Below are 25,796 nucleotides of genomic sequence, written 5' to 3' on the forward strand. Positions count from 1 at the left end.
ACTAAAGAGGCTGATAAATATACCAGAATAACTAGATCAATACACTATTTTCAATTCTGCTTTGAAATTAAAGAGAAAAGGACAATTACTGTTCAGGAAACTGATTATGGCAACACTCGCTAATCTGTGGATATAAAATATATCAACAAATCGTGATCTATATGCCATTTTACAAGGGCAGAACAAGAAAGATATTTATACAAGAACTGCACCACGAAGGTTGGTATCTTCCTTCACTGGTTGTTGCGTCATTTTATTAATGATGCGCAATACCGTCAAGTAGATAAGTTAGGCACTTGTGCAGCAGCCTGATGTCTTTATTGGCAAGACGTTTTTATTGACAAGACTTTTTATTGACAAGACTTTTTATTGACAAAATGTCTTCATTGACATGAGTTTTTTTTGACAAGACGTCTTTTTTCACAAGACGTTTTATTGACATGATGTCTTTATTGACGAGACTTTTTTTTTTTGGCAAGTCGTCTTCATTGACAAGACGTTTTTATTGACAAGACGTTTTTATTGACAAGACTTTATTGACAAAATGTCTTCATTGACATGAGTTTTTTTTTTTTTTTGACAGGACGTCTTTTTTCACAAGACGTTTTATTGACATGATGTCATTATTGACGAGACTTTTTTTTTTTGGGCAAGTCGTCTTCATTGACAAGACGTTTTTATTGACAAGACGTTTTTATTGACAAGACTTTATTGACAAAATGTCTTCATTGGCATGAGTTTTTTTTTGACAAGACGTCTTTTTCACAAGACGTTTTATTGACATGATGTCTTTATTGACGAAACTTTTTTTTTTGGCAAGTCGTCTTTATTGACAAGACGTTTCGCCTTCTCACCAGGCTCCTTCAGTCGAAACACAGACAAGACTTCTGCTCTCTTCTCTGTATTCTGCCTGAAAAAAAAGCCTGATGAGTAGGCGAAACGTCTAGTCAGTAAAGATATCCACTTGTTACACATGTGTTTTGCTTATCTACTAGTTGCAGTGTACACCAGCTGATGTTACATAAGATGACATAATTATAAAAGATACACAGTGTGAAAATTTTTAAAAGAGTTGACGTTTCGCTCCTCTTGAAAACCGTTAAAAATCTGTTAGTAATTTTCTCTTTTTTTTTTTTTATCGAAGGACATTCAAACATCCCAACTTTAAATTTTTTTCATTATGTTTTCAGTAGAAGGGATTACTAACCTCTTGTCTAAGCATTTTAATCGCCTTCTGTGACACGCATTGCTTACGAGAGAAGGATTCTAACCCGCTTCCTCATGGAACTGAGAGGAAACACTAAGAAATTCTGATGAAAACTCAGATAAGTATGTACGAGTATATATATATATATATATATATATATATATATATATATATATATATATATATATATATATATATATATATATATATATATATATATATATATATGTATATATATATATATATATATATATATATATATATATATATATATATATATATATATATATATATATATATATATGTCGTGCCGAATATGTAAAACTGGTCAATTAGCAAGAACTCATTTAAAATTAAGTCCTTTCTGAAATTTTCTCTTATACGTTTAAAGATATATTTTTTTCATTAATGTTAATGTAAAAAATTTTAATTTTGCACCAGAAGAATCTTAAAAAACTTACCTAACCTTATTATAACAAGAGCAATTTATTTTAACCTAACCCAACTAAATATATTTTAAATATGTTTACAATAATTTAATACTAAACAAACACAATCAAATATATTTTTTTCGTTAGGTTCAGATTGATTTTGGCGAAATTATTGCATACACAAATTTTCACTTGTCCTATATGGCAAGATGAACGTTGCTATTTAAGCCAAGATCGCAAGTTCTGCCTATTCGGCACGACATATATATATATATATATATATATATATATATATATATATATATATATATATATATATATATATATATATATATATATATATATATATATATATATATATATATATATATATATATTTATATCATACATGTATTGTAATCTAACACCAAGCATAAGGGGAATTACCAATAGACCCCTGGCTGCCTTCAGGAGGGAGCTGGACAGATACTTAAAGTTGGTGCCGGATCAGCCGGGCTGTGGTTTGCACGTTGCAGTAACAGCCTGGTTGATTAGGCCACAACAGTCGACTAACACTCAGGTACCTACTTACCGTTAGATGAACATGGGCAGCAGGTGTAAGGAAACATGCCCAACGTTTCCGCCCGTGCCGGTGATCTAACCATGGACACTCAGTATGTGAGCTGAGCGCACTGCCAACCTAAAGCAAACCTTGATTTATGATAGTGACTCGAGGCAGTGAAACAAATGACTGTGACATTGCAATGTGAACATTGCTCTCGTGAGATATATTCACTTTAACCTTCTCTGTGGTTACTCGTATTATCTTCACTCATCATAACATAGTCCGGCCTTGATGTATTATTGCATTTATTAGTGCTGATGTATGTTATAAATATTTAAATTGGGTTAACTACAGAAAATTTGCATTAGTGTAGTAAAGCAAAGGATCTCATATTTTTACATTTATGGGGATAACTATTAACTATTATTATTATTATTATTATTATTATTATTATTATTATTATTATTATTATTATTATTATTATTATTATTATTATTATTATATTTTTGCATGATAAAATGTTTGTACAGAGATGGGTAACATTTAGTAGTGCATGCAGAAAGCCCATAGTTATGCAGAATATTTCAGGCAGACGTCCAGTTCCTTGGATGAAAATCCGTGTACCATCATCAAGGCACCTCCTCACGAAGGGTGGTCGAACATCACACATACATACGAGAGAGGAAGGCAGGGCTGGCGGGGGTCAGATTTCAGGCTCTTGAGTTAAGAAGTGGGGAACAGTGGCGTCTTATGAGGCAACTGCTGGCTAATATAAGGACGTGGAAGAATTCTTCTTAAATGAGAGAGTAAACAAGTAGGTAAGTAATGTTTTGCATTGTTGCTCGCTTGTTTACGATTATTGCAACATAAGTAGGTTAAGATTTTATTAAAGTTCACTACACAAGTTCAGATCTTTGCGGTTGTCTTATAATAACATAAGAAAAACTGCAGTAGGCCTATTGGCCTTTAGGTAAGTCTAACTCACACCCAATATATCCTTCCAAGTTACATTTAAAGCTACCTAAAGTTTTCAACCCCCCCCCCCTCCCAGTGACACTACATAAAATTTGGTTCCACTGATTTGCAACTCTATAGCCAAAGTCATTACTTCTCCTTGCTATATCTTACAGAATAACTTATGTGTGTAGAAACAGACACGAATGCAGTATAATGCATTTGTGTCTATTCTTCCATTGTGTCGGTATTTTATACCGTTTATCTCCATAATGTATGTGTAAATAAACAGAGGATTAGCCAATAATGTGAAACACTGACGTATTTCCGTCAAGGTTTAGGACGGCATGTCCTGTACACTCTCTTCTCTGTATCTCGTAAATCGAACTTTTTTTCAATTTGTACATAAGGCGTTATGCCGACTTTTTTTTTTTAAATTTATGTGTCATTATTGTCATTACCATTTTCATCAACATTTAGGTATCTTTATTTTGGAAACGCTTCACTAGCCAGTGGCTTCTTTAGTCTAATACAGAGAAACTAAGTTCCTCAGCCAGGAGTCGATGTTTCCTGACGCGAGTTTTAGTCATATGATGGCCCTCCACTCGAGCTGTTGGTTATCTGACCGAGGCCTTCCGCTGGCTTACCGGTCCAAAAGTGCAGGATTCTCGTGGAGATGAGGCTTATATGCTGCTGGGTTAAGCCCTGGCTCTATTTCTACGACTAAGAACACTCCTCTCCAGCACTGTTCTTCGTCTGTCCCGTCTTCCCCGCTCATCCCATTTGGGATCTTACCTGAACTTTCGTTCGTTCATATACTGTTGACAGATGAGGTGACTCCGCCTACCCCTGCCCCACTCATTTATCTACAGCAGGGGTCCCCCATCCTGCGGCCCGAGGACCGCATGTGGCCGATCCAGGAAATGGATGCAGCCCTGATAAGAAATTATTAGTTCACTTTTATGTAGGTTCCACACTGCACAATGTTAACAATTGCAAAATATTATTGTTATTGTTCATAAAACTTACATATTGTGGCCCTTTCATACTGAAAAATTGGGGACTACTGCGACTATATAAGCCCCATCTCCGCGAGTACCCTGCACGAGGTGCAACGGATACGTAGAAGCAGCAGCAGTCTAGACACACAGTAAGAGGATTTCCCTGAGCTTCCCCAGAGCTCGGGCTGCGGCCCAAAGCTGGGGTGTTGCTCCAAAAGATCCTGTAATGCTTACCTGGAGGTTACCTGGAGGTTATTCCGGGGATCAACGCCCCCGCGGCCCGGTCCATGACCAGGCCTCCCGATGGATCAGGGCCTGATCAACTAGGCTGTTACTGCTGGCCGCACGCAGTCCAACGTACGAGCCACAGCCCGGCTGATCCGGCACTGACTTTAGGTATCTGTCCAGCTCTCTCTTGAAGGCAGCCAGGGGTTTATTGGTAATTCCCCTAATGCTTGATGGGAGGCTGTTAAACAGTTTTGGGCCCCGAACACTTATGGTGTTTTCCCTCAGTGTACCAGTGTACCCTACTTTTTATTGAGGGCATTTTGCATCGCCTGCCCAGTCTTTTACTTTCGTAGGGAATGATTTCTGTGTGCAGATTTGGGACCATTTCTTCCAAGATTTTCCAAGTGTAGATTATGATATATCTCTCCCTCCTGCGTTCCAACGAGTACAAGTCAAGTGCTTCCAAGCGTTCCCAGTAGTTAAGGTGCTTGACAGAACTTATACGTGCAGTAAAGGATCTCTGTACACTCTCTAGATCTGCAATTTCACCTGCTTTGAATGGAGATGTTAATGTACAGCAGTATTCCAGCCTAGAAAGAACAAGTGATTTGAAAAGGATCATCATTGGCTTGGCATCTCTCGTTTTGAAAGTTATCATTATCCATCCTGTCATTTTCTTTGCACGTGCGATCGTGGCACTGTTGTGATCCTTCAAAGTGAGATCCTCAGACATTACTACTCCTAGGTCCCTTACATTATTTTTCCGCTCTATTGTATGGCCGGAGTCAGTAGTATACTCTGTTCTAGTTATTATCTCCTCCAGTTTTCCATAACGGAGTAGTTGGAATTTGTCCTCATTGAACATCATATTGTTTACCGTTGCCCACTGGAAAACTGTTTATATCTTCTTGGAGGTTAACCGCGTCCTCAGCAGATGACAGCCTCATGCAGATCCTAGTATCATCCGCAAAGGATGATACAGTGCTGTGGTGTATATCTGTCTATGACTGATATGAGGATAAGGAATAAGATGGGGGTGAGTACTGTGCCTTGTGGAACAGAGCTCTTCACTATGGCAGCTTCCGATTTAGCTCTGTTGACCACTACTCTTTGTGTTCGATTTGTTAGGAAGTTGAAGATCCATCTCCCCACTTTCCCAGTTATTCCTTTAGCACGTATTTTATGGGCTATTATGCCATGATCGCATTTGTCAAATGCTTTTGCAAAGTCTGTGTATATTGTATCTGCATTCTGATTTTCTTCCAGTGCATCCAAGGCCATGTCATAGTGATCCAGTAGTTGTGAGAGGCAGGAGCGACCTGCCCTGAACCCATTTTGCCCTGGATTGTGCAGATTTTGGGAATCCAGGTGATTTGCAATCCTGCTTCTTAGCACTCTTTCAAAGATTTTTATGATGTGGGACGTCAGAGCTATTGGTCTATAGTTCTTAGCTAATGCTTTGCTGCCACCTTTATGGAGTGGGGCTATATCCGTTGTTTTAAGTGACTGCTTGCTGCCTTAGCATTTCCTAACATCGTCTGCTGCTAAGTAGCTGCCACACCCTTCGAGCCCAGTGGGGCGGGGGTTAACAGTAGTCCAAGGTGCCTAGCTTCTCCCTACGAGCCCGGTGCGAGCGGGGAATGGGGCTAGGCCTGGGGACTATTGGTGCCAGACAATGAAGAGGTACTTTTACCTCCTCCCATCAAAGACATTAGTCAAAACACTCCCGCAACAGAGAACCAAGGCCGGGTCACCAAATGGAAAAGACCCTGGCCGGGACATTACAGGCGAACCTCAGAGTATCCTGCACTTTTATCACGGTTGACGGACTGAACACATTGACTCCAGGCTGAGGGACTGATTACCTCAAACTCCTCATCTTCCGCTGTTTCTCTGCACTGGATTGAAGAAGCCACTATCTGGCGAAATGTTTCCAGAATAAAGATACCCAGATGTTGCACAAGTGTCTCATTTCACAACGGAAATAGCGTTTACTTTTATATTTCGGTAAATATGGTGGTTAGCGTTAATGGGGTTGAAAGCCTACCGACTACACTAGGGTCAATGAGGGTGCCTGTAACTTTTTCATCACCAGACAAGAATACTTTAATCTCTAAAATAGGAATTAAATTCTCAGCGTATATATATATATATATATATATATATATATATATATATATATATATATATATATATATATATATATATATATATATATATATATATATGCTGAGAAAAATACACCTCTTGGTGTCTACCAGGAGAATGTTCTGAGAGTCAAGGGCCCCCTGCGACCCGGTCCAGATCAGATATATAAATTTCAAATTAACTTAGTCAAATTAACTTGTTAATACCTTAAAGTAGTCCAGTACTTTAATGCAAAAACTCTGACACTGTTGATTCAAGATTTTTTTAGATCAGTATCAGGTTTCATCAAGGAATTACTGTTCCATTACGTAAACATCAGTGAGAAGACAATATTAGCATACATACACTGGGAGATGTATTTCTCTCAACGTATATCTTACTCCCTAAAATAGGGAACTTATTTTGGGGAGTAAGGTATTCTTGTCTGGTAGTGAATAGGTAACGTGCAGCCTTAATGATCCTAGTATAGTCGATACACTTTAAGCCCCATTAAACCACCAAACAACCAAGACACAGGCTTATACTGGGACAACGTTTCGCTCAATGTGGAACTTGCAAACGACAAGCAGAGTGAAACGTAGCTTCAATTAAAACCTGTACTGCATCGTTTTATTTCTTCACTGCTGTCGTCAGTACCACCAAGTGGATCCGCTGCATTCTCATTTCTCAAATGCAAATTAATTATCATAATTGCAGATGTAATATACACAGGCTTTGCAAAAGCATTTGACAGATGCGATCATGGCGTAACAGCGCAGAAAATACGTGCTAAAGGAATAACTGGGAAAGTGGGGAGATGGATCTTCAACTTCCTAACAAATCGAACACAAAGAGTAGTGGTCAACAGAGTTAAATCGGAGGCTGCCATAGCGAAGAGCTCTGTTCCACAAGGCACAGTACTCGCCCCCATTTTATTCCTCATCCTCATATCAGACATAGACAGAGATATACATCACAGCACCGTATCATCCTTTGCGGATGATACTAGGATCTGCATGAGGCTGTCATCTGCTGAGGACGCGGTTAACCTCCAAGAAGATGTAAACAAAGTTTTCCAGTGGGCGACGGTAAACGATATGATGTTCAATGAGGACAAATTCCAACTACTCCGTTATGGAAAACTGGAGGAGATAATAACTAGAACAGAGTATACTACTGACTCCGGCCATACAATAGAGCGGAAAAATAATGTAAGGGACCTGGGAGTAGTAATGTCCGTGGATCTCACTTTCAAGGATCACAACAGTGCCACGATCACAAGTGCAAAGAAAATGATAGGATGGATAATGAGAATGTTCAAAACTAGATATGCCAAGCCAATGATGATCCTTTTCAAATCACTTGTTCTCTCTAGGCTGGAATACTGCTGTGCATTAACATCTCCATTTAAAGCAGGTGAAATTGCAGATCTAGAGAGTGTACAGAGATCCTTTACTGCACGTATAAGTTCTGTCAAGCACCTTAACTACTGGGAACGCTTGGAAGCACTTGACTTGTACTCGTTGGAACGCAGGAGGGAGAGATATATCATAATCTACACTTGGAAAATCCTGGAAGGAATGGTCCCAAATCTGCACACAGAAATCACTCCCTACGAAAGTAAAAGACTGGGCAGGCAATGCAAAATGCCCCAATTAAAAGTAGGGGCGCCATTTGTACACTTAGAGAAAACACCATAAGTGTCCGGGGCCCAAGACTGTTCAACAGCCTCCCATCAAGCATTAGGGGAATTGCCAATAAACCCCTGGCTGCCTTCAAGAGAGAGCTGGACAGATACCTTAAGTCAGTGCCGGATCAGCCGGGCTGTGGCTCGTACGTTGGACTGCGTGCGACCAGCAGTAACAGCCTGGTTGATCAGGCCCTGATCCACCGGGAGGCCTGGTCATGGACCGGGCCGCGGGGGCGTTGATCCCCGGAATAACCTCCAGGTAACCTCCAGGTATTTCAGTCAGTCAAATCCTTACATTTTATACATTACTGTTACCAGAATCTTGTCATCGTGCAGCTGGCAACGGTGCCGACAATCACGATAACTATGCCAAAAATAAACCATACGTCAAGAAATACACGTCATGCATCATGCATATATGATGTACCATACATGATGTATCATGTATGAAGCGTCTAACATCACTACATTAACATTTTTGTAGTCTTTGGCATCTTTAAACAATCTAGTAATGCCTGATATCACTACATTAAGAATTTTATAGCGTCCAACATTGCTAAACGTTATAGTATAGTCTTCTATAACTACCAACATTCTAGTACCGTCTGAAGTCATTTAAACCAACATTTTTGTAGTGTTCAATAATATTTAACATTCTAGTGCTGTTTAACCATTATTACACATTCTATTAGCAGCTAACATTAGTTACATTAACAAAATTACAGCGTCTAAGATCGTTAAAACATTCTAGTACCATCTAACCTCAGTGAACCAACATTAGTAGTGTTTAACATTCTTAAACATTCTAAAGAACGAACAACCCGCTTACGACGATGTTTCGGTCCTACTTGGACCATTTACAAAGTCACACTAACTAGTTTTTTGGTAACATCACTGCAAATTCTATTTACACCTAACATCGCAGCACCAACATTCATGTAAGTGAACATCTAGTAGGAGGTGCACTAGGGACGTAGCAGCACAACTACCACCATTGAATTCTATCCAGAGCGGTGCTGAGTGGGTGTAAGGGAGGGCAGGACAGTCAACAAAGCTCCTCTGGTGAAGGGTCCAGTGTCTGCCATGTCTGAGATTAACGGACCCCGGACTACACTCATTGTGTGTGTGTGTGTGTGTGTACTCACCTATTTGTGGTTGCAGGGGTCGAGTCTTAGCTCCTGGCCCCGGCTTTTCACTGAGCACTACTAGGTCCTCTTTCTCCCTGCTCCATGTACTTTATCATACTTCATCTTAAAGTTATGTATGGTTCCTGTATATGGTGCGTGTGTGTGTGTGTACTCACCTAGTTGAGGTTGCAGGGGTCGATTCCGAGCTCCTGGTGTGTGTTTGTGTTATTATTAGATTGTAGCTGGCCCAGGGACTGCCTCAGCTTCTGAAAGATGGTTTCTCCAAGAGTTGTTTGTTCATGTAATTTTAGACCCCTGCAGTTGAAAGGGGCAGTTCATAGCTGGTGAAGAAGCTAAGGGAGCGAGGGTCATGTTCCCTCTGTCACGTTTGTCAAATTATCCATGGGAATGGTGAAGCAAAGGTTGTGGTGGAGGCAGCGGCAGGTACTCACGTCTTGTGAAATAAGACATTGTGCAGTGTTACGATATTTTATTGAGAAAAATGTTTCGCCACGAATGTCTTCTTCTGCCCTGAATGTCTTCTTCTGCCCTGAATGTCTTCTTCTGCCCTGAATGTCTTCTTCTGCCCTGAATGTCTTCTTCTGCCCTGAATGTCTTCTTCTGCCCTGAATGTCTTCTTCTGCCCTGAATGTCTTCTTCTGCCCTGAATGTCTTCTTCTGCCATGAATGTCTTCTTCTGCCCTGAATGTCTTCTTCTGCCCTGAATGTCCTCTTCTGCCCTGAATGTCTTCTTCTGCCCTGAATGTCTTCTTCTGCCCTGAATGTCTTCTTCTGCCCTGAATGTCTTCTTCTGCCCTGAATGTCTTCTTCTGCCATGAATGTCTTCTTCTGCCCTGAATGTCTTCTTCTGCCCTGAATGTCCTCTTCTGCCCTGAATGTCTTCTTCTGCCCTGAATGTCTTCTTCTGCCCTGAATGTCTTCTTCTGCCCTGAATATCTTCTTCTACCCTGAATGTCTTCTTCTGCCCTGAATGTCCTCTTCTGCCCTGAATGTCTTCTTCTGCCCTGAATGTCCTCTTCTGCCCTGAATGTCTTCTTCTGCCCTGAATGTCTTCTTCTGCCCTGAATGTCTTCTTCTGCCCTGAATGTCTTCTTCTGCCCTAAATGTCTTCTTCTGCCCTGAATGTCCTCTTCTGCCCTGAATGTCTTCTTCTGCCCTGAATGTCCTCTTCTGCCCTGAATGTCTTCTTCTGCCCTGAATGTCCTCTTCTGCCCTGAATGTCTTCTTCTGCCCTGAATGTCTTCTTCTGCCCTGAATGTCTTCTTCTGCCCTGAATGTCTTCTTCTGCCCTGAATGTCTTCTTCTGCCCTGAATGTCTTCTTCTGCCCTGAATGTCTTCTTCTGCCCTGAATGTCCTCTTCTGCCCTGAATGTCTTCTTCTGCCCTGAATGTCCTCTTCTGCCCTGAATGTCTTCTTCTGCCCTGAATGTCCTCTTCTGCCCTGAATGTCTTCTTCTGCCCTGAATGTCCTCTTCTGCCCTGAATGTCTTCTTCTGCCCTGAATGTCTTCTTCTGCCCTGAATGTCCTCTTCTGCCCTGAATGTCTTCTTCTGCCCTGAATGTCTTCTTCTGCCCTGAATGTCTTCTTCTGCCCTGAATGTCCTCTTCTGCCCTGAATGTCTTCTTCTGCCCTGAATGTCCTCTTCTGCCCTGAATGTCTTCTTCTGCCCTGAATGTCCTCTTCTGCCCTGAATGTCTTCTTCTGCCCTGAATGTCCTCTTCTGCCCTGAATGTCTTCTTCTGTCCTGAATGTCTTCTTCTGCCCTGAATGTCTTCTTCTGCCCTGAATGTCTTCTTCTGCCCTGAATGTCTTCTTCTGCCCTGAATGTCTTCTTCTGCCCTGAATGTCTTCTTCTGCCCTGAATGTCCTCTTCTGCCCTGAATGTCTTCTTCTGCCCTGAATGTCCTCTTCTGCCCTGAATGTCTTCTTCTGCCCTGAATGTCCTCTTCTGCCCTGAATGTCTTCTTCTGCCCTGAATGTCCTCTTCTGCCCTGAATGTCTTCTTCTGCCCTGAATGTCTTCTTCTGCCCTGAATGTCCTCTTCTGCCCTGAATGTCTTCTTCTGCCCTGAATGTCTTCTTCTGCCCTGAATGTCTTCTTCTGCCCTGAATGTCTTCTTCTGCCCTGAATGTCTTCTTCTGCCCTGAATGTCTTCTTCTGCCCTGAATGTCTTCTTCTGCCCTGAATGTCTTCTTCTGCCCTGAATGTCTTCTTCTGCCATGAATGTCTTCTTCTGCCCTGAATGTCTTCTTCTGCCCTGAATGTCCTCTTCTGCCCTGAATGTCTTCTTCTGCCCTGAATGTCTTCTTCTGCCCTGAATGTCTTCTTCTGCCCTGAATGTCTTCTTCTGCCCTGAATGTCTTCTTCTGCCATGAATGTCTTCTTCTGCCCTGAATGTCTTCTTCTGCCCTGAATGTCCTCTTCTGCCCTGAATGTCTTCTTCTGCCCTGAATGTCTTCTTCTGCCCTGAATGTCTTCTTCTGCCCTGAATATCTTCTTCTACCCTGAATGTCTTCTTCTGCCCTGAATGTCCTCTTCTGCCCTGAATGTCTTCTTCTGCCCTGAATGTCCTCTTCTGCCCTGAATGTCTTCTTCTGCCCTGAATGTCTTCTTCTGCCCTGAATGTCTTCTTCTGCCCTGAATGTCTTCTTCTGCCCTAAATGTCTTCTTCTGCCCTGAATGTCCTCTTCTGCCCTGAATGTCTTCTTCTGCCCTGAATGTCCTCTTCTGCCCTGAATGTCTTCTTCTGCCCTGAATGTCCTCTTCTGCCCTGAATGTCTTCTTCTGCCCTGAATGTCTTCTTCTGCCCTGAATGTCCTCTTCTGCCCTGAATGTCTTCTTCTGCCCTGAATGTCTTCTTCTGCCCTGAATGTCTTCTTCTGCCCTGAATGTCTTCTTCTGCCCTGAATGTCTTCTTCTGCCCTGAATGTCTTCTTCTGCCCTGAATGTCTTCTTCTGCCCTGAATGTCTTCTTCTGCCCTGAATGTCTTCTTCTGCCATGAATGTCTTCTTCTGCCCTGAATGTCTTCTTCTGCCCTGAATGTCCTCTTCTGCCCTGAATGTCTTCTTCTGCCCTGAATGTCTTCTTCTGCCCTGAATGTCTTCTTCTGCCCTGAATGTCTTCTTCTGCCCTGAATGTCTTCTTCTGCCATGAATGTCTTCTTCTGCCCTGAATGTCTTCTTCTGCCCTGAATGTCCTCTTCTGCCCTGAATGTCTTCTTCTGCCCTGAATGTCTTCTTCTGCCCTGAATGTCTTCTTCTGCCCTGAATATCTTCTTCTACCCTGAATGTCTTCTTCTGCCCTGAATGTCCTCTTCTGCCCTGAATGTCTTCTTCTGCCCTGAATGTCCTCTTCTGCCCTGAATGTCTTCTTCTGCCCTGAATGTCTTCTTCTGCCCTGAATGTCTTCTTCTGCCCTGAATGTCTTCTTCTGCCCTAAATGTCTTCTTCTGCCCTGAATGTCCTCTTCTGCCCTGAATGTCTTCTTCTGCCCTGAATGTCCTCTTCTGCCCTGAATGTCTTCTTCTGCCCTGAATGTCCTCTTCTGCCCTGAATGTCTTCTTCTGCCCTGAATGTCTTCTTCTGCCCTGAATGTCTTCTTCTGCCCTGAATGTCTTCTTATGCCCTGAATGTCTTCTTCTGCCCTGAATGTCTTCTTCTGCCCTGAATGTCTTCTTCTGCCCTGAATGTCCTCTTCTGCCCTGAATGTCTTCTTCTGCCCTGAATGTCCTCTTCTGCCCTGAATGTCTTCTTCTGCCCTGAATGTCCTCTTCTGCCCTGAATGTCTTCTTCTGCCCTGAATGTCCTCTTCTGCCCTGAATGTCTTCTTCTGCCCTGAATGTCTTCTTCTGCCCTGAATGTCCTCTTCTGCCCTGAATGTCTTCTTCTGCCCTGAATGTCTTCTTCTGCCCTGAATGGCTCTCCAGAAGAAACCATTCGCGGCGAAACGTTTCCCGATAAGATTTATTTATTTTTTATTTGGCCATGATACATAGTTATACAAAGAAATATAGTGATTGGGTATACATGCCAGAAGCTCCTTGTATGCAGAACATTATGGGCAGCTTAAAATTAACTTAAGATTAACTAAGTAATGATATATTCAGTGGTAAAAATTACAGTACACAAATTCCAACATGAAGTACAAATGAATATTTCAAATAAGAAGCATTAATGTTGTACAAATTTTTAGCATAACAATGTATAATATAATCGAATCAAATCGAGTAAAATCAATGATTTGTAGAGCAGAAACAGGTTACTTGGTCATTAGATGAGTTACTGTACATTCAAGAGAATGGAATATTATATTAGGTAATGTAGTTAACAAAACATAGTTTGATAGGGTCACAGGTTATACATTTATGAGATAAAGTTATTCAGTATTTATTTAGTTGTGGTTGAGTAAGTGGTTTTTAAGAAGAATCTTGAACTGATAAACACACAGTATTTCTTTTATATTCACAGGCAATGAATTCCAGATTTTTGGGCCTTTTATGTGCATTGAGTTTTTACATAGTGTGATATGGACACGAGGAACATCAAAGAGTGATCTGTGTTTTGTGTTATCTTAAGAGAATAAAGAGGCACAATACCAAGGATGGAATAGTACACAAATAACTCATATATCGGAGAAAGAAACTTGTGACGACGTTTCAGTCCGACTTGGTCTAGTTAATGGTGCAGGTCGGACTGAAAAATTTGTATTTGTTTAAGATATCCTAACACTGTATGTGTCTTTTGTCGATGTTTCATATCATTTCTAACCCAAGAACTCACCTAGTTGTGGTTGCAGAGTTGAGCCATAACTCCTGGCCCCACCTCTTTAAGCCTGATCAACCAGGCTATTACTGCTTGCCGCACGCAACCCAGTATACGAGCCGCAGCTTGGCTGATCAGGAACTAATCAACCGATTTTGTTACCTTTGTCACGTATAAATTCCTCGACAGTTTTCTCTCACCTTTGTCGTTAAAACTTCACATTTCTTTCCTGTTTTATAAATGTATATTCTCCGGATCTGCAGTTTGGCCTGCCTTAAAATTTAATTGGCCGTTAGTGTACAGCAGTACAGAGATTGTTGTAGGTTTGCCGGTCTGTCCCTGCCCGGGTCTTTTCCAGATGGTGACCTGGCCAGTACAGAGAACAAATGATTTAAAGAGCATCCTCAGAATAAATATGCCCGTGTTTGTCACTTGTGTCTTATTCACCGACTCGTCATTATTGTTTACCATTAATGCTATGAAAGATATAGGATACAGAATGGCAAAAAAGGTCTGTAAATGGTATGGTAATACCGACAAAGTATGGGAGACTTGTGTACAGCTCAGGAATAAAATACCTTGAAGAGTACACATATATCTTTACAGATTACACAGATTACTTTAGATGTTCTCCCCTACAGTTAGAGTTGTTATAATTGTAACGCAAGACAAAAAACAAGCAATACTTAACTGTAGTGGAGATGACTCCCTCCCGCGACATCATTGTCTGTGGTCTGAGGTACTTATCTCACACTGCATCGGAGAGGAACGGCACAGCAAGACATCCCCACCTGCAGTTATGCTTTGTTTGTCAGGCCAGGAGATCGATATCAAGACTGGGGAGGGGACGCAGGGAAAGGATATGAGCAGTGAAAAAGGACGTGGGTAAACAGGAAGAGAGATAAGAGAGGTTAAGTAGCCTTACCACTTTGTGTGGGTTGTAGGAGATTGGTTTTTGTCACTTAGTGACGAATGTTCAAGGTCCCAGTTATGTTGTTGATGCTCAAGTGTTTGATCCACGTGTCTCCGTGGCTGATAGCCAGTATTAGTGGTGGTGATATTTTCTGTATTAGAGAAAATAATGGGAGGCCCATAGCTCAATGGTGGAGTGCTTGGCTCTCAACAGAAGGGATTCGGGTTTGACTCTCAGACGAGACGTAATATGAGCAAGAATCCTTATTAATAATTACTACCCCCTTTTCATCTAGGTTCATCTAGCAGGAAATAGGCACCTGAGTGTTAATAGCCTATTGTTGATGTCATCTGGAGTTAAAGATTATTTAACTTAGACATGGCTGGGCATTAAAATGAGCCTAAATAAGATAGCACCTAGCTTGTTTGTTTTATTATTGCTGTTGCGTTTTTGGTCAGGAAAAATTACCTGTGTCAGGGGGGCAACAACAGTGGTGTTTAAGAACACATGAAAGTGGGGTAGCCGTTGGCACTTGCAGACAATGGCAGCAGCAGTAATGGACGCAGTAGTCTTGTAATGTAAACTCAGCTGCGTTAATTTCAGTAGCTCTTGAGGCTAAGCCGAGCCGAGTTTGCACTTCAATAAACAATTAACAACAGCGTAAAGAAAACTATCTTACTGTTAGTAATAAAGCTGACAGTATTGGAAATACCTGGAGTAGGCTGGGCAGGCTCTCCTTTCCCATTTGCCGAAACCTCAGTAGTAATGGGTAAAAATGGAGAGTGTGGTTGCTACCAAATCTGAATTACTTATACTGGAGAACTGACTGAGTCCACCACTAATGTTGACCCAAACTGATGTCATGAGATCACAGTTGCGCTGTCAGTCGAGTTTGATGAATCGAATCGGCATAAAGTAACGTAAAATAACACGCAATGTGACTTACATCTATTGGTCGTTTTCCCCTCAAGGAAGGTTCCTTGATGTTGGTGAGGGGCTCTTGATTTAGGGAATTGGATCTGTGCTCCAGTTCCCCGAATTAAGCCTGAATGCCTTCCACATACCCCCCCCCCCAGGCGCTGTATAATCCTCCGGGTTTAGCGCTTCCCCCTTGATTATAATAATAATAATATTGGTCGTTTTAGATCTCCCAGGATGCCATCCACGACTAACTCCTAGGTGTCTAGCAGCAATAAAAGACCTAACATTTATATCCTACATTAAAAAAATCGGAGGTGGATAATACTCTGACAGATTTATTAGCCATTAATCATTGTTAATGGACTAGCTATCTCATATTACCACATACATCCACGCCACATTGAACCTGAACGTTTTGCCCATGTCTCTCCCTGTTGGAACTGTTACTCTTATCAACATTCAACAAAGGACTGTCCCATTAAAGACAAAAAGTTCTGTTCTACCTGTGGAAAAGAAGGTCATAACTTCAAAGCCTGCACCACCACCAATGTCACTCCAACATGTCTTAACTGCAAGGGTACTCATCATACCCTTGCAGCTAAATGCCCACTACGAAAAGAAGTAATGTCGAAAAAAATTAAAGAAGAAACCAAGAAGAATAGTCCCAAATCGCCGACATATACCGCCATTTCAAAACTCCAGTCGGACACCACCAGAATTCTACAAGCCACACAGCAGTCATCTCTATCCAGCAATTCCCTTTCTGCACTCCCTGACGCTGCTCCCTCTAAGGTGTTGTACTGCATGATGTATGCACACCTTGCAAATGCAGCAAACCCAGGCACATTCAGCACTACAATTAACGAACTATTCCGTCTTAACAACATGCCGTCATTCAACTTTCCTGACTCGCCAACATCACAGGACTTCCTCAAGATTATCCCCAACATCGCTAACTTCACATCAATTTCAGGCCCAAATCCTAACTCTGCCCCAAAAAACACTCCTGAACCACGCCCAGTGACCACTGCCACCTCTCAACAACCACCAACAACCAGCCAGACCGCAAATACTCTAGACTCCCAGCCTCCTCTTGACACAATCACTGTAGAAACAATTGAACAAGAATTTCCTGACGAATCCCCCGACGAAGCAGATAGCGACGACTCCAGCACACCCTCTTGGGAAAACCTTACTTTCTACACCTCTCCCTCGAACGCTGACACCATGACCTGCTCTGAACTATTCAAAGGCCTCGGTGATGGAACAGTCAAGTATGCCTGCGAATCACCTCTTCACTTCACACTCACGCAAGTTCTTGAGTTCATCAAGCCTCTTCGTTTCACTTTTTCCAACAAGACAACGCTATACCACCTCTCCAGGAGCAGCTTCAAGAAGTTTGCAAATGGCTCCACTGCAAACCTGCCTCCTCAACTACTAAAATAACCTCCCACATGTCTGCTGCCCTCTGATGGTCCTACCTGCCTGCCCTCTCCTGCGACCTGGAAACTTCCAGCTCTCGAGACTCAAAGACCTCACCTACCACAAGACTGTTGCATACACAGCTTGCTCTCTTCCCGTTTTTTCTCCAAGTCTGTCCCACGATCGCCTTAGCTGCTGGGTCAAGCCCTGGCTCTATTTCTACGACTAAGAACACTCCTCTCCAGCGGAGAGGAGTGTTCTGTCCCGTCTTCCCCGCTCATCCCATTGGGATCTTACCTGCACTTGCTTGCTTGCTTGCTTGGTACTTGAGGATCCAGTCTCAAATCTGCACACTGCCATAACAACAAACCGAAATAAGAGGTATGTGAGAAAATATTCAATAAATCCAGTGAAAGGCATGGGAGCCGTGGGCACAATAAGATAACATTGTGTCAACATCCATGACTCCAGACTATTCAACATCTTACCAGAGGATATCAGAAGCACTGCCGGGACAGGTGTAGAGGTCTTCAAGAAGAAACCGGACAAGTACTTTTCAGCAAGTGTCAATAGCAACAGCCTGGTTGACCAGGCAAACACCAGACGAGCCTGGCCCATGGCTGGGCTCCGGGAGTAGGAAAACTCTCGAAACTCATCGAAGGTAAAGGTATACGATACCTGTAGCAAAACTACCCACATCGGTACCGTGGCACTATACAGTGGTAAGAAAAAAGAAATAATGACCTTAACAGCGTGCAGAAATACATTTATTCTCCGGGAAAGCAATTATAATTTTGTGGAGAACGAGGATCATTTTCTTACTTTCGTGTGAGTTTATTTTGGTGGGATTTTTTCCTCGGCGTCACAACTAGCACACAGCTGCTGTTTGGTCCACCACTCAGTGGTAGATGATTCGGCCATAACCAAAAGGACCCGACTTCTATCCTGGGTGATACAAGGCTGCCTTTCGTCATGCAACAGAACGTAGATATGAACATTAAAATGGTATAAAATACCGACAGATTGTTAGGTAAGACACATATGCAACAGTTAGGTATCTTTATTTCGAAACGTTTCGCCTACACAGTAGGCTTCTTCAGTCGAGTACAGAAAAGTTGATAGAAGCAGAAGATACTTGAAGACGATGTAATCAGTCCATCACCCTTAAAGTTTTGAGGTGGTCAGTCCCTCAGTCTGGAGAAGAGCATTCTGCTTCTATCAACTTTTCTGTACTCGACTGAAGAAGCCTACTGTGTAGGCGAAACGTTTCGAAATAAAGATACCTAACTGTTGCATATGTGTCTTACCTAACACAGAACGTAGATACTTAGACTTAGTCTTCTGTTTTGTTTGACATCTTTGGGAAGAGGATCAAAAGGCCCTTAATGGAAATAAGCCACACTACTTGGCTTAGGTATGTAAGTTTATTCAGGTATACACAAATACAGTTACATAGATTATCATACACAGCAGCATATCTTTGGGTTTCTGGGTTACTGACCTTCAGTGGCTCAAGTGGTAGCGCCTTCGACTCACAACGAAAGGACCCGAGTTCGAACCTGATACGAGTGGAAACTTTGGCTATGTTTCCTTCCACTTGTTGCCACTGTTCATCCTAGTAGTAAGTAGGTATCTGGGTGTTAGCCAACTATTGTTTCACATCCTGAGGAAGAGGACCAAAAAGACTCTAATGTAAATAAGCCACATGGCTTGGTTTTCTTCGGTTACAAACCCTCAGTGGTTCAGTCTTCTGCCTGCGTGTGTAAGTGGAAGGAGAGGCTCCGAACACATGTGTAAAGTACGTGGAGGGGAGACTGGGTCCCGGGCGAGGCAAAGGTGTCAAGTTACTCTCCTCCCTCTGACCTAAACACCACTACGACACTCCTGGAGATGTCCCACCCTTCTTGAGTAGCACTCTACATCCTGGCAACAAGCAGCAGCTAGCTTAATGTAACATACTGAGGCTCCACTCTGAAACCTTTTCGAGGGATGGTAATACGGAGATTCTACCTGGAAGTTATTCCGGGGGTCAACGCCCCCTCGGCCCGGCCCTCGACCAGGCCTCCTGGTGGGTCAAGACCTGATCAACTAGGCTGTTACTGTTCAGTTCCCTCTTGAAGACAGCCAGGGGTCTATTAGTAATCCCCTTATGTATGATGGGAGGCTGTTGAACAGTCTTGGGCCCCGGGTACTTATTGTGTTTTCTTTCATTTTATTCATGGCACCTATACTCATCTAGTTCTTTGCTGTCGTTCTTGTAAGCTCCATCTTCCCAGCATGTTTCATTCAGGATATGATTTATTTGATCCCAGTGGATGTTCTTGTTGTTAAAGTTAAATTTGGTGAAGGCACCCTCATAATTGTATGAATTTTGCTGGCCAGGACCCTTGTGCATACAAGTCTGGACTTCGATTAGGTTGTGATCTGAATTAACTGTCCTTGGCGTTTTTATATTTCATACCAGGTCATAATTATTCGTAAACATAAGGTCAAGTGTGTTTTCCAGTCTTGTTGGCTTCACTATCTGCTGGCTTTGGATAAATTTATTACAGAGATTCCGTAGGATTCAGTAGGATTTTGCATCTGAGCCAAGGGTTGGAATATTTTCCAGACAGTAATCAATTTTCAATTATTGTTCCTGGAATTGTTGAGAAGTTGCATCTTATGGTATATATACAACCACAATGACTAGGTTTTGATTCTGTTTTTAATGCTAAAACTTCGACTCATCATTTGTGGAGTTTAGTAACTCTGTGCCAATGAGCGACTCCTTGACATACAGGCCAAGTTCCTCTTGTTTCCTGTTCTTTCTGTCGTCTCTAAATAAGTTGTACCCTGTTAACCATATTTCGTTGTCAAAGTAATCTTTTGTGTGGGGGCCTCTGTGAAGGTCACAAACATCGCATTTGACTCCACAGTAAGTAAATGACACTCAACATGTATTGTTTGGATTAATAATTATTAACCTGGAGGGCTAGCAACCTAGGGTAACTTAATCAAGCCAGGTTGTCAAGGTGCTTGTGGCTCTGTTGGTCACAGTTCACACACTGAGGGCTCAGAAATCGCTCCCTCGGCAAAGGTGAAACGTTGGGCATGTTTCCTTGCACCTGTCCCTGTTCACCTAGCAGTAAGTAGGTACTAGGTGTTAGTCGTGTATTATGGGTCACATCCCGGAGGAGAAGATTAAAGGACCACGGTAGAAATGAGATAGTCCCCGATGATGCACTGACTTTATGTGGGTTATCCAGCTGTCATCGGAGGAACAAAATATAGGTTTGCGTGTTAGGTAACTCCACAGTATAGCTGGAAGTATATTCCGGGCGACCTGATGAAAGTCACTCTGGGAAAACTTAGTCCTGGTGAACGTTTACAAGTGTTGGGTGAAAGATATAGAAGTAAATGTCATGTATCCAATAAAGATAATATGGGAGATGCGGAAATACAGGAGAGGGTAATAGAGTGATAAAGAAGATAATAAAGATAAAGAACGTGTAGCGTGGCTTATCATGTGGAAACTCTCCTACATCATCTACATACATCAAATCGCGAACCATATTCTCGTTCACAAAACTGACTCAATTTTTTTCCTTCCCCAAACCCCCATCTACACCCTCACCCTCCACTACATCAAGGTCGACATATGGACAAGGGTGATACATGGACAAGGTTGATACATGGACAAGGTTGTTATATGGACAAAGTTGATACGTGGACAAGGCTGGTACATGGACAAGGTTGATACGTGGACAAGTTGGATACATAAACAAGTTGGAAACATGGACAAGTTGGATACATGGATACATTTGCAACGTTAGACTTTATTTGGGCGACGTTTGGCTCGCAGAGAGCTTAAATCTCACCTGAGGTCTGCTGAAGTTTCCAGTGACGATAAAACCACATTCCTAGGAACCACTAGACTCCTAAGAACCATTAGACTCCTAGGAACCACTAAACTCCTAGGAACCACTAGCCTCCTACAAACCACTAGAGTCCCAGGAACCACTAGAATTCCAGGAACAATTAGATTTCCAGGAACCACTAGACTTCCAGGAACCACTAGACTCATAGGAATCACTAGACCCCCAGGAACCACTACACACAGGGTTAGTCATCGTACGACATGTATGCGATGGTACAATCTTGGTGAAGGGGCACAGGTGTGGGAATGCATGCATGATACAGGGCAGGAATGCTACCCGGCTGACAGAGTTAAAAGCACACTTGACCTCTTGTTTACACATTTTGTTATGTTCAAGAAAGTGTGAAATCTTAATCTGCAACTATGTGAGTACAACAAAGACAACGAAAGTAATATACATTCTCTCTCTCTCTCTCTCTCTCTCTCTCTCTCTCTCTCTCTCTCTCTCTCTCTCTCTCTCTCTCTCTCTCTCTCTCTTTCTCAAGGTCATTGTAATCCTTTATGTTTGTGACTGACCTTCAGTTTACTTTCCACTTTCAAGCACAATCCGTCTTCATATATATGTGTATATATATATATATATATATATATATATATATATATATATATATATATATATATATATATATATATATATATATATATATATATATATATATATATATATAATCTTAAATCGTCAACATAAAAATTACTACAACACATTTTCATCCGGGAACAAACTGAAGAATGGCCGCCCTTTGCTTCCTGCTATACATACAAATGTATCCAAAACATCAGCATGATGTGCATTGTACTCGCGCGTATGTGTGTGAGAGAGAGGGAGGGATTGCGTGCAGCCCCACACTGGGTGTAACTACACAGAACAGGAAGCCTGTGGCTTACCGAGATCCTCCGAGCCAAGGGCAAGGCTGTGTCCACCAGCTCACCCACACCAGACCCAAATAACGCTTTAACCTAATTGACCGACGTACAAAAAAGCACTAGGTTTAGCAGTAGGGTTCTAGAGAAGTGATGGGTTGGTTGGTTAATGGGGGTTTCAAGTCTAACGGCACCACTAGGGTCATAGGTGAATACTATAAGATACTGTACTACAAGGACCCTAGTGGAAATAAGTCACTTTGGCTTTTTTGGGTCATCCTGGGTAATTTATATATGCTACTATGTATGATAATTTATGTAACTATTTATGTGTACCTGTACATGAATAAATTTATTTACTAATAGCTTTTAATAGGCGAGTACCGGCTTTTTTTTTTACACAGGGTTTGACAAGGTTAAGGATCCCTAGCTTTATTGACAAGCTATTTACAGGTTAAGGATTCCTAACTTTATTGACAAGCTAAGAGCTGTTACCTACATCAACTGATTTGAAAGTATTTTTATTGTTATGAGACATACAAGTAGGGAACAGGATGAAGTTGGAGCCATCTGTGGGCCAGCATTTTCATTTGATCAACTGACTTTATCTCGTTGACGTCATTATGCTGTACGAATGTGTTCCATACTCGACTCATCGCTCAGCGCTTTTAATAGGTGAGTACTATCTTTTGATAGGTAAGCAGTAGCTTTTGATAGGTAAGTACTAGCTTTTAATAGGTGAATACTAGCTTTTGATAGGTAAGTACTAGCTTTTGATAGGTAAGTACTAGCTTTTGATAGGTAAGTACTAGCTTTTGATAGGTAAGTACTAGCTTTTAATAGGTGAGTACTAGCTTTTGATAGGTAAGTACTAGCTTTTGATAGGTAAGTACTAGCTTTTGATAGGTAAGTACTAGCTTTTGATAGGTAAGTATTAGCTTCTCATTGTAAGCAAGGGCTTAATTACTGCTCAATAAAGTTTTCCTCATCGTAAATATATACATTGTAAATATATACATTGCAAATATATACATTGTAAATATATACTAACAGGTTCGTTTAATTAAGTCAGGATGGTTATCTATTTCGCTAAAGGTAACAAACGTGATCTATGGAAGTTTGACAAATTTGTCCCAGTTATAGGCCGCTAGAGGTCTATAATCAAGCCTTTAATCCAGTTTTGATATTAAAAGAACAACTGAATCTCAGGACCCAACAAAGTGTAAATTCGTAATACAGGAAGGCGTTGACACGAGACTGTTTTATTTAGTTATTCTATATAAATAATGATAATTTTGAAGTGATAACTAACCAATTCTTGTTTTTAGAACAGAAACGTTGCTGCTGGAGGAAGTAAGGAAATTCCTACAATTTTCTCGTGTTTACTCACTGTGGCTGCAGGATTTGTGTGTGTACTCACCTAGTTGTGGTTTCAGGGGTCGATTCATAGCTCCTGGCCCCGCTTCTTCACTGGTCGCTACTGGGTCACTCTCCCTGAACCATGAGCTTTATCATACCTCTGCTTAAAGCTATGTATGGATCCTGCCTCCACTACATCGCTTCCCAAACTATTCCACTTCCTGACTACTCTGTGGCTGAAGAAATACTTCCTAACATCCCTGTGATTCATCTGTGTCTTCAACTTCCAACTGTGTCCCCTTGTTGCTGTGTCCCATCTCTGGAACATCCTGTCTTTGTCCACCTTGTCAATTCCTCTCAGAATTTTGTATGTCGTTATCATGTGTCCCCTATCTCTTCTGTCCTCCAGTGTCGTCAGGTTGATTTCCCTTAACCTCTCCTCGTAGGACATACCTCTTAGCTCTGGGACTAGTCTTGTTGCAAACCTTTGCACTTTCTCTAGTTTCTTTACGTGCTTGGCTAGGTGTGGGTTCCAAACTGGTGCCGCATACTCCAATATGGGCCTAACGTACACGGTGTACAGGGTCCTGAACGATTCCTTATTAGGATGTCGGAATGCTGTACTCACCTATTTGTACTCACCTATTTGTGGTTGCAGGGGTCGATTCATAGCTCCTGGCCCCGCCTCTTCACTGATTGCTGCAAGGTCCTCTCTCTCCCTGCTCCATGAGCTTTATCATACCTCGCCTTAAAACTATGTAGGGTTCCCGCCTCCATTACTTCACTTTCTAGGCTATTCCACGGCTTGACTACTCTATGACTGAAGAAATACTTCCTAACATCCCTTTGATTCATCTGAGTCTTCAACTTCCAATTGTGACCTCATGTGTCTGTGTCCCATCTCTGGAACTTGCACTTTCTCTAATTTCTTGACGTGCTTGAGTAGGTGTGGATTCCAAACTGGTGCTGCATACTCCAGTATGGGCCTGACGTAAATGGTATACAGAGTCTTGAACGACTCCTTACTGAGGTATCGAAACGCTATCCGTAGGTTTGCCAGGCGCCCGTATGCTGCAGCAGTTATCTGATTGATGTGCACCTCAGGAGATGTGCTCGGTGTTATACTCACCCCCAGATCTTTTTCCTTGAGTGAGGTTTGTAGACTTTGGCCATCTAAACTATATTGTGTCTGCGGTCTTCTTTGCCCTTCCCCAATCTTCATGACTTTGCATTTGGCGGGGTTAAACTCAAGGAGCCAGTTGCTGGACCAGGCTTGTAGCCTGTCCAGGTCTCTTTGTAGTCCTGCCTGATCCTCATCCGATTTGATTCTTCTCATTAACTTCACACTGTCCGCAAACAAGGACACTTCTGAGTCTATCCCTTCCGTTATGTCATTCACATATACCAAGAACAGCACAGGTCCTAGGACTGACCCCTGTGGAAATCCGCTTGTCACAGGCACCCACTTTGACACCTCATCACGTACCATGACTCGTTGTTGCCTCCCTGTAAGGTATTCTCTTATCCATTGCAGTGCCTTTCCTGTTATGTGTGCCAGATCCTCTAGCTTTTGCAGTAACCTCTTGTGAGGAACTGTGTCGAAGGCCTTCTTGCAGTCCAAAAAAATGCAGTCGATCCACCCCTCTCTCTCTTGTCTTACTTCTGTCACCTTGTCATAAAACTCTAATAGGTTTGTGACACAGGATTTTCCCTCCCTGAAACCATGCTGGTTGTCAATTATACACTTGTTTCTTTCCAGGTGCTCCACCACTCTCCTCCTGATGATCTTCTCCATGACCTTGCATACTATACACGTTAGTGATACAGGTCTGTAGTTTAGTGCCTCATGTCTGTCTCCCTTTTTAAAAATTGGGACTACATTTGCCATCTTCCATACCTCAGGGAGTTGCCCAGTTTCAAATGATGTGTTGAATATCTTCGTTAATGGTACACACAATGTCTCTGCTCCCTCTTTAAGGACCCACAGAGAGATGTTGTCTGGTCCCACCGCCTTTGAGGTGTCAAGTTCGCATAGCAGCTTCTTCACCTCCTCCTTGGTTATATGTACCTCATCCAGCACTTGCTGGTGCACCCCCCTGCTCTGATTTCCTGGAGTCCTACTGGTTTCCACTGTAAATACTTCTTTAAATCTTGTGTTGAGCTCCTGACATACCTCCCGGTCGTTTCTTGTGAATTCCCCATCACCCTTCCTCAGTCTGATTACCTGGTCCTTGACTGTTGTTTTCCTCCTGATGTGGCTGTACAACAGCTTCGGGTCAGTCTTGACTTTCGATGCTATGTCATTTTCG

The sequence above is a fragment of the Cherax quadricarinatus genome, chromosome 57 (genome assembly GCF_038502225.1).
Source record: "Cherax quadricarinatus isolate ZL_2023a chromosome 57, ASM3850222v1, whole genome shotgun sequence".
In the NCBI taxonomy this organism is placed as follows: domain Eukaryota; kingdom Metazoa; phylum Arthropoda; class Malacostraca; order Decapoda; family Parastacidae; genus Cherax; species Cherax quadricarinatus.